Consider the following 8,242-nt stretch of genomic DNA (forward strand, 5'->3'; position numbering starts at 1 on the left):
ACCCTGGAATCACTTTTGTGATCCTCCTTTGAACCATCTCCAGTTTCAATACGTACTTTTTTAGATAAGGGGTGCAAAATTGCCTCTCATCATCTTGTACACCTCTTATCAGGTCACCTCTCATCCTCCATTGCTCCAAGATGATAAGACCATGTTCACTCAACCTATTCTCATAAGGCATGCTCTCCAATCCAGGCAACATCCTTGTAAATCTCCTCTGCACCCTTTCTATGGTTTCCACATCCTTCCTGTACTGAGGTGACCAGTAATGAACACACTACTCCAAGTGGGGTCTAACTAAGGTCTTGTATGGTTATAACGTTACCTCATGGCTCTTGAACTCAATCCCACAGTTGATTGAGGCTAACACAACATAGACCAAGATCTTGCTGATCCTCCACACTGCCAAGAGTCTTACCATTAATACTATATTCTGTCTTTAAATTTGACCTACCAAAATGACCCACTTCACACTTATCTGAATTGAACTCCATCTGCCACTTCTCAGCCTAGTTCTGCAACCTATCAATGTCCCACTATAACCTCTGACAACTCTCCAAACTTTCCACAACTGCTCCAACTTGTGTCATCAGCAAACTTTCTAACCCATCCCTCCACTTCCTCATCCAAGCCATTTATAAAAATCACAGAGGAACGATCCCAGAACAGATCCCTGTGGAATACCACCGATCACTGCCCTCCATGGAGGATACGAACCATCTACAACCATCCTTTGCCTTCCATGGTCAAACTAATTCTGGATCCACAAAGCAAAGTCTCCTTGGATCCCATGCCTCATTACTTTCTGAATGAGCCTCGCATAGGGAACCTTATTAAATGCCTTACTGAAAGCCATATACACTACATCCACTGCTTTACCTTCATCAATGTGTTTTGTTACATCCTCAAAGAATTCAATCAGGTTTGTAAGGCATGACCTGCCCTTGACAAAGCCATGCTGTATCCCCTAATCAGATTACCGGTATGCCTCTCTAAATGCTCAAATCCTGCCTCAGTAAGATTCAGTGGTCTACAATTTCCTGAGATATCTTAACTTCCTTTCTTGTACAAGGGAACAACGTTTGCAACCTTCCAATCCTCTGGTACTTCTCCTGTCCCTATTGATGATGCCCAGAGGTTTAGCAATCTCCTACCTTGCTTCCCACAGTAGCCTGGGGTATATCTTGTCTAGTCCCGGCTCTGACACCTGACCAGGTTCATTTCCCAATATCAGATCAAGTACAGCCCCTCCTCTAGTTGGCTTATCTACATATTGCATCAGAAAACCTTCCTGAACACACCTAACAAACTCCACCCCACCTAAACTCCTTGCTCTAGGGAGATGCCAGTCAATAATAGGAACAACAACCCTATTATTATTGCACTGTTCCAGAAACTCCTCCCTATCTGCTCAATGTCTCTGTTACCAGTGGGGGTCTCTTAAAAACAACCCAGTAGAATTATTGCCCCATTCCTGTTTCTGACTCCCACCCACAAGGACTCAGTTGATAATCCCTCCATGATTTCCTCCTTTTCTGCAGCTGTGATACTATCCCTGATTAGCAGTGCTGCTCCCCCACCTCTTTTGCCTCCCTCTGTCCTTTTTGAAACATCTAAAGCCCAGCACACTTGGTAGCTGTTCCTGCCCAGGAGTCATCCAAGTCTCTGTAATGGCCACATCATAACTCCACATTGATCCACGCTCTAACTTTATCCACCTTGCTCATGATACTCCTTGCATTAAAATGGACACATCTCAAACCATCTGGTTGAATGTTTCTTTGCTCTATCATCTGCCTATCCTTCCTCAAACTATCACAAATTGTGTGCCAACCACCCCATCCTCTGCCTCTTCACTTCGGTTCCCAACCCCTGCAAATCTAGCATTAGCAAACCTCCCTCCCAGGATAATGGTTCCCCTCCAGTTCAGGTCACCCCTTCCCCAGAAAAGGTTCCGGTGATCCAAGAACTTGAAACCCTGCCCCCTGCACCATCTCCTCAGCCACTCATTCATCTGCACTATCTTCCTGTTCTGACCTTCACTAGCTCGTGACACTGGGAGTAATCCGAAGATTACCACCTTGGAGGTCCAGCTCTTCAGCCTCCTTCCTAACTCCTTAAGCTTACTGCGCAGGACCTCTACTCCTCTCTTGCCTCCGGCTGCTCGCCGTCCCCTTCAAGAATATTCTGCCGCCACTCAGACATCCTGGACCCTAGCACTCAGGAGGCAACACACTATTCTGGTGTCTCTTGCTACTGCAAAATCTTCTATTGAGTCCCCTATGACTTGCTCTGACTTCACCCTACCCTTCTGAGGCTCAGAGCCGACCAAGGTGCTGTTGGTCTGGCTGCTGCTGCCTTGCCCAGATAGGTCATCCCCCTCAGCAGTATCCTGTTGCTGAGGGGAATAGCCATGGGGGGATCCTGCACTAACTTCCGTCTCCCTTTACCCCTCTCAGTGTTTGCCCGTCTACTCCCTGAATTCTGTACTCTGGGTGTACCTGCTCAAAAGTCATATCTATCAATTGCCTTGCTTTGCCTCCTGGGTGATCCTAAATTCTTCCAGCTCCAGCAACTTAAAGCAGTCTTTCATAAGCGGGAGTTGGCTGTACTTCCCGCAAGTGTAGTCATCGGAGAATATCAGGTTCCATGAATTCCCACATCTTAAAGGTGGAACATTCTACTGCCATATGTGCTATCCTGCCTGCACTGTGCAATGGTTAACAATAAATCTTCTAACCTGTTTCTTTGGCCTCAGCCTCTAAAGTCAAAGCCTGACGCACCTACTCTCAGCGCTGGCCTACTCCCAACAATGGCTGCCCCTTCTGTACTTTGATTTAATTTGCAGTGTCCCAATGTCAATTGGACCTCTGGAATGTCTGAACGCCTGCAAAGCACTCCTTTTATACTAGCTTCTCTGACCTACTAGTAAACTCTTATGTGCTTTGCTCCCGACACTGATTGGACCTCTCGAAACTACCTAACCCTCCAGCTATCTTAAAATCATTTACAAACTTTGCAACAAAACCATCAATTCCATCATTCAAGTCATTAACATGTAACAAAAAGAATCAATCCCAACCCAGACCCCTGTGGAACACAAGTCACTGGCAGCCAACCAGAAAGGCTCCTGTTATTCCTAACTTTACCTCCTTGCAAGAAACTAAAGAAATCTGGACAATACAGTGAGAATCTCTGATCCAGACTGGTGAGCACTCTTGAAAACAGGTTCCCAACATTTTTTTGATGTCATAGACCATTAAGTTAGGTGTCCACGGACCCCAAGTTGGAAACCCCTGATTTAAAAGATCTCTAACCACAATGACATACCATCTAAGAACTGTACCATTTTAAAATGTAAACAGTACAAAACTAACTTTTGTAAAAGGGGCGATTTTACAAAAGAAACATGCACTTCCAGAGGATAGAGAATGAGATAGTTAAGATGTAAGAGCATTTATGTTAATCTCTGGGGGAGAGTTTAATGTGCTAGAAATTTGTTCAGCACTCTGAGACCATGTAGAACCTAACAACTGCTGTCATTTTACTGGTGCAGTGAATAGCTGAAGTTGTTCACAAGTGGTCTAATCAAGGTGTAGACTGGCAACTGAACATGAAATTCAAATCCCTTTGGTGATGTTGCTGTTGAGGAATGTGTGGTGGTGGTGCATCTCAGCCAAAGGGTTAAAAATAAAACAAATGAAAATCAGCTAGAGTTCTGGAACCTCCATCCTCAATGTCAGCTGCAAGGTGTACAATTATTTTACATAACATCAGTAATATACTACATACAAGTTCTCTATTAATAAATGTTTGACTCACCTCTAAAGTAGAAAGCTTCCGTGAACACCCAGGCTGTAGTTGACATTCACAGATGGTGTTGATGAAAGTGTACATAGAAACATAGAAAATCTACAGCAGATACAGGCCCTTTGGCCCACAAAGCTGTGTTGAACATGTCCTTACCTTAGAAATTACCTCGGGTTACCCATAGCCCTCTATTTTTCTGAGCTCCATGTACCTGTCCAGGAATCTCTTAAAAGACCCAATTGTATCCGCCTCCACTACCGTTGCCAGCAGCCCATTCCATGCATTCTCCACTCTCTGCATAAAAAAACTTACCCCTGGCATCTCCTCTGTGCCTACTTCCAAGCACCTTAAAACTGTGCCCTCTCATGCTAGTCATTTCATCCCTGGGAAAAATCCTGACTATCAACACGATCAATGCCTCTCATCATCTTATACACCTTTATCAGATTACCTCTCATCCTTCATCTCTCCAAGGAGAAAAGGCCAAGTTCACTCAACCTATTCTAATAAGGCATGCTCCACAATCCAGGCAACATCCTTGTAAATCTCCTCTGCACCCTTTCTATGGTTTCCACATCCTTCCTATAGTGAGGTGACCAGAACTGAGCACAGTACTCCAAGTGGGGTCTGGCCAGGGTCCTATATAGCTGCAACATTACCTCTTGGCTTCTAAGCTCAATCCCACGATCGATGAAGGCCAATACACCGTATGCCCCCTTAACCACAGAATCAATTTGCACAGCTGCTTTGAGCATCTTATGGACTCTGTCCCCAAGATTCCCCTGATCCTCCACAATGCCAAGAGTCTTACCATTAATACTATATTCTGCCATCATATTTGACCTACCAAAATTAACCACTTCACTTATCTGGGTTGAACTCCATTTGCCACTTCTCAGCCCAGTTTTGCATCCTATTGATGTCCCACTGTAAAATCTGATAGCCCTCCACACTAACCACAACACCTCCAACCTTTGTGTCATCAGCAAATTTACTAACCCATCCCTCCACTTCCTCATCCAAGTCATTTATAAAGATCACGAAGAGTAGGGGTCCCACAACAGATCCCTGAGGCACACCACTGGTCAATGACCTCCATGCAGAATATGACCCGTCTACAACCACACTTCACCTTCTGTGGGCAAGCCAGTTCTGGATCCACAAAGCAATGTCCCCTTGGATCCCATGCCTCCTTACTTTCTCAATAAGCCTTGCATGGGGTACATTATCAAATGCCTTGCTGAAATCCATATATACAACTACTACTCAACCTTCATCAATTTAGTCACATCCTCAAAAAAATTCAATCAGGCGCGTAAGGCACAAAGTGCCTTTGACAAAGCCATGCTGACTACTCCTAATCATATTATACCTCTCCAAATATTCATAAATTCTGCCTCTCAGGATCTTCTCCATTAACTTACCAACCACTGAAGTAAGACTCACTGGTCTATAATTTCCTGGGCAATCTCTACTCCCTTTCTTGAATAAGGGAACAACACCCACAACCCTCCAATCCTCTGGAACCTCTCCCATCCCCATTGATGATGCAAAGATCATCGCCAAAGGCTCAACAATCTCCTCCCTTGCCTCCCACAATAGCCTGGAGTACATGTCATCCAGTCCTGCTGACTTACCCAACTTGATGCTTTCTAAAAGCTCTAGCATATCCTCTTTCTTAATATTGACATGCTCAAACTTTTCAGTCCGCTGTAAGTCATCCCTACAATCGCCAGGATTTTTTTCCATGGTGAATACTGAAGCAAAGTATTAAGTACCTCTGCTATCTCCTCCGGTTCCATACACACTTTTCCACTGTCACATTTGATTGGTCCTATTCTCTCACGTCTTATCCTCTTGCTCTTCACATACTTGTAGAATGCCTTGGGGTTTTCCTTAATCCTGTCCGCCTAGGCCTTCTCATGGCCCCTTCTGGCTCTCCTAATTTCATTCTTAACCTCCTTCCTGCGAGCCTTATAATCTTCCAGATCTGTCATACCTAGTTTTTTTGAACCTTTCGTAAGCTTTACTTCTGGACTAGATTTACAACAGCCTTTTGTACACCACGGTTCCTCTACCCTTTCCCTATCTCATTGGAACGTACCTATGCAGAACTCCACGCAAATATCCCCAAACATTTGCCACATTTCTTATGTATATTTCCTTGAGAATATCTGTTCCCAATTTATGCTTCCAAGTTTCTGCCTGATAGCCTCATATTTCCCCTTACTCCAATTAAATGGTTTCCTAACTCGTCTGTTCCTATCCCTCTCCAATGCTATGGTAAGATAGAATTGTGATCACCATCTCCAAAACGCTCTCCCACTGAGAGATCTGACACCTGACCAGGTTCATTTCTCAATGCCAGATCAAGTACAGCCTCTCCTCTTGTAGGCTTATCTACATAGTGTCAAGAAACCTTCCTGAACATACCTAACAAATTCTACGCCATCTAAACCCCTCACTCTGGGGAGATGCCAATTTAGGAAATTAAAGTCTCCCACCATGACAACTGTTATTATTACACCTTTCCAGAATCTGTCTCCTTATCTGCTCCTAGATGTGTCCGTGTCTATAAAAAACATCCAGTAGTTATTGACCCCTTTCCTGTCCCTAACTTCCACCCACAGACACTCCGTAGACAATTCCTCCATGACTTACTCCTTTTCTGCAGCCATGACATAATCTCTGAGCAACAGTGCCACACCCCCAAATGAAATGATGTGAGGTTACCAACGGAAGTCAACCTGAGTGGGCCAGGAAGAGAAACTGGAACCATAGCTAAGGGAACAGGAGGATATTTATGTGCAATTGATGGAGTTGCCTGACCATAACTAAATTCAGTTTAGTACCTCTCCAGCTTCAGGCCACCGTGGTTCTGCACAATACTCATCTTTTCCAATACAGCAAATATAAAAATGTGAGTTGAACAAAATGTGATCACGCATACAATCTGGCTAGAGCCATGTGGTTAAAAACAATGGCAGTTGCCTGGGGAAGAGAACTCTATTAATACTCAAGAATGATGCAAACCCATATTTAACTGCAAGGCAACAGATTTCAGCACAAATCTTAATAATTTTGTGTTTATAAATCCCTGGTGCATATGATCTGAAATTTTGAAATCCAGGTTGCTGCCTGTCTTATAAGTGAGCTAGGGTCTTTTGCTTTGGAGACGAGGAGAGGTGACTTGATATGGGTGTTCAAGGTATAAGAGGCATAGAACAAGAGGGTAGTCAGAGAAATCCTCCTAGGGCAGAAAAGGGTAATTTTAAGGAGGCATAATTTTAAGGTGATTGGAGGAAAATATGTGGAGCAGGATTGATTGCTCAAAAGTCCTGGGGTTTAGATGTTTCAAAAGGAACAGGACAGGAGGTAAAAGAGGTAGGGAGGTGGTACTGCTGATCAGAGATAACATCACAATTGCAGAAAGGAAGGACATGATGGAAAGCTTGTGTAAGTGTGGATGGAAATCAGAAACAGGAAGGGAGCTATCACTTCATGGGAATATTCTGTTGACCACCCCAGAGCAACAGATCGGGAGGCAAATTTTGGAAAGGTGCAAAAATAAGTTGTCATGAGTGACTTCAACTTCTGATTAGTACCTGCTTAATGCAAAAAGTTTAGATTCGATGAAAATTTTAGGTGTCCAGGAAGAGTTTCCAACTCAATATGTAGACAAGCTGACTAAAGGAGAGGCCATACTGAATATGGTGCTAGGCAATGAATCAGGTCAGCTGTCAGATCTCTCAGTGGCTGAGCATTACAGACATGTAGCCTGGTGGGGGGAATAGGAGTAGATGGTGTGGGAAAGTGTTTATTTGGGGGAAGCCAAATTTATAGTAAGGATGCTAGGCGGAGTAGTTGAATGGTCCTCTTGCGGGATGTGAGAAAGCAGGGAGACCTCCAGTATCGCTGATGAATTCACATGCAGAACCCACTGAGACCCTGCTTTTTCTGGCGGACCTCTGTAGGTGCTCAGCAAAGCACTGGGAGCCTCACCTGGAAGGACTGTTTGGGGCCCCTGAATGGTAGCAGGTGGTGTAGGGGCAGGTGTAGCACTTTTCCTCTTGCAAGGATAAATGAAGCATGGGTTCCAGAGAAACTTGGCTAGGTGGATATGGAATTGGTATGCATATAGAATACAGAGGGTGGTAGTAGTTGGGAGTATATTCTGCTGAAATATTGTCCCCAGAGCTGTTCTGGGACCTTCTCTCCCACCCAACTGTTTTTTTATAAATGAATTGGATGAGTAAGTGGAAGGGCTGGTTAGCAAGTTACAACAGGACATTTACAGGATGCAGGGGTGGTCTGAGAAGTGGCAGTTCAACCTGAGAAAAGTATGAAGTCATTAACTTTGTAAAGTCAAATTTGAAGGCAAAATGCAGGGTTAATGGCAGGACTCTTGACAGTGTGGAGGAACAGGGGATCC

The sequence above is a fragment of the Hemitrygon akajei genome, chromosome 14 (assembly GCF_048418815.1).
Source record: "Hemitrygon akajei chromosome 14, sHemAka1.3, whole genome shotgun sequence".
Taxonomy (NCBI): Eukaryota; Metazoa; Chordata; class Chondrichthyes; order Myliobatiformes; family Dasyatidae; genus Hemitrygon; species Hemitrygon akajei.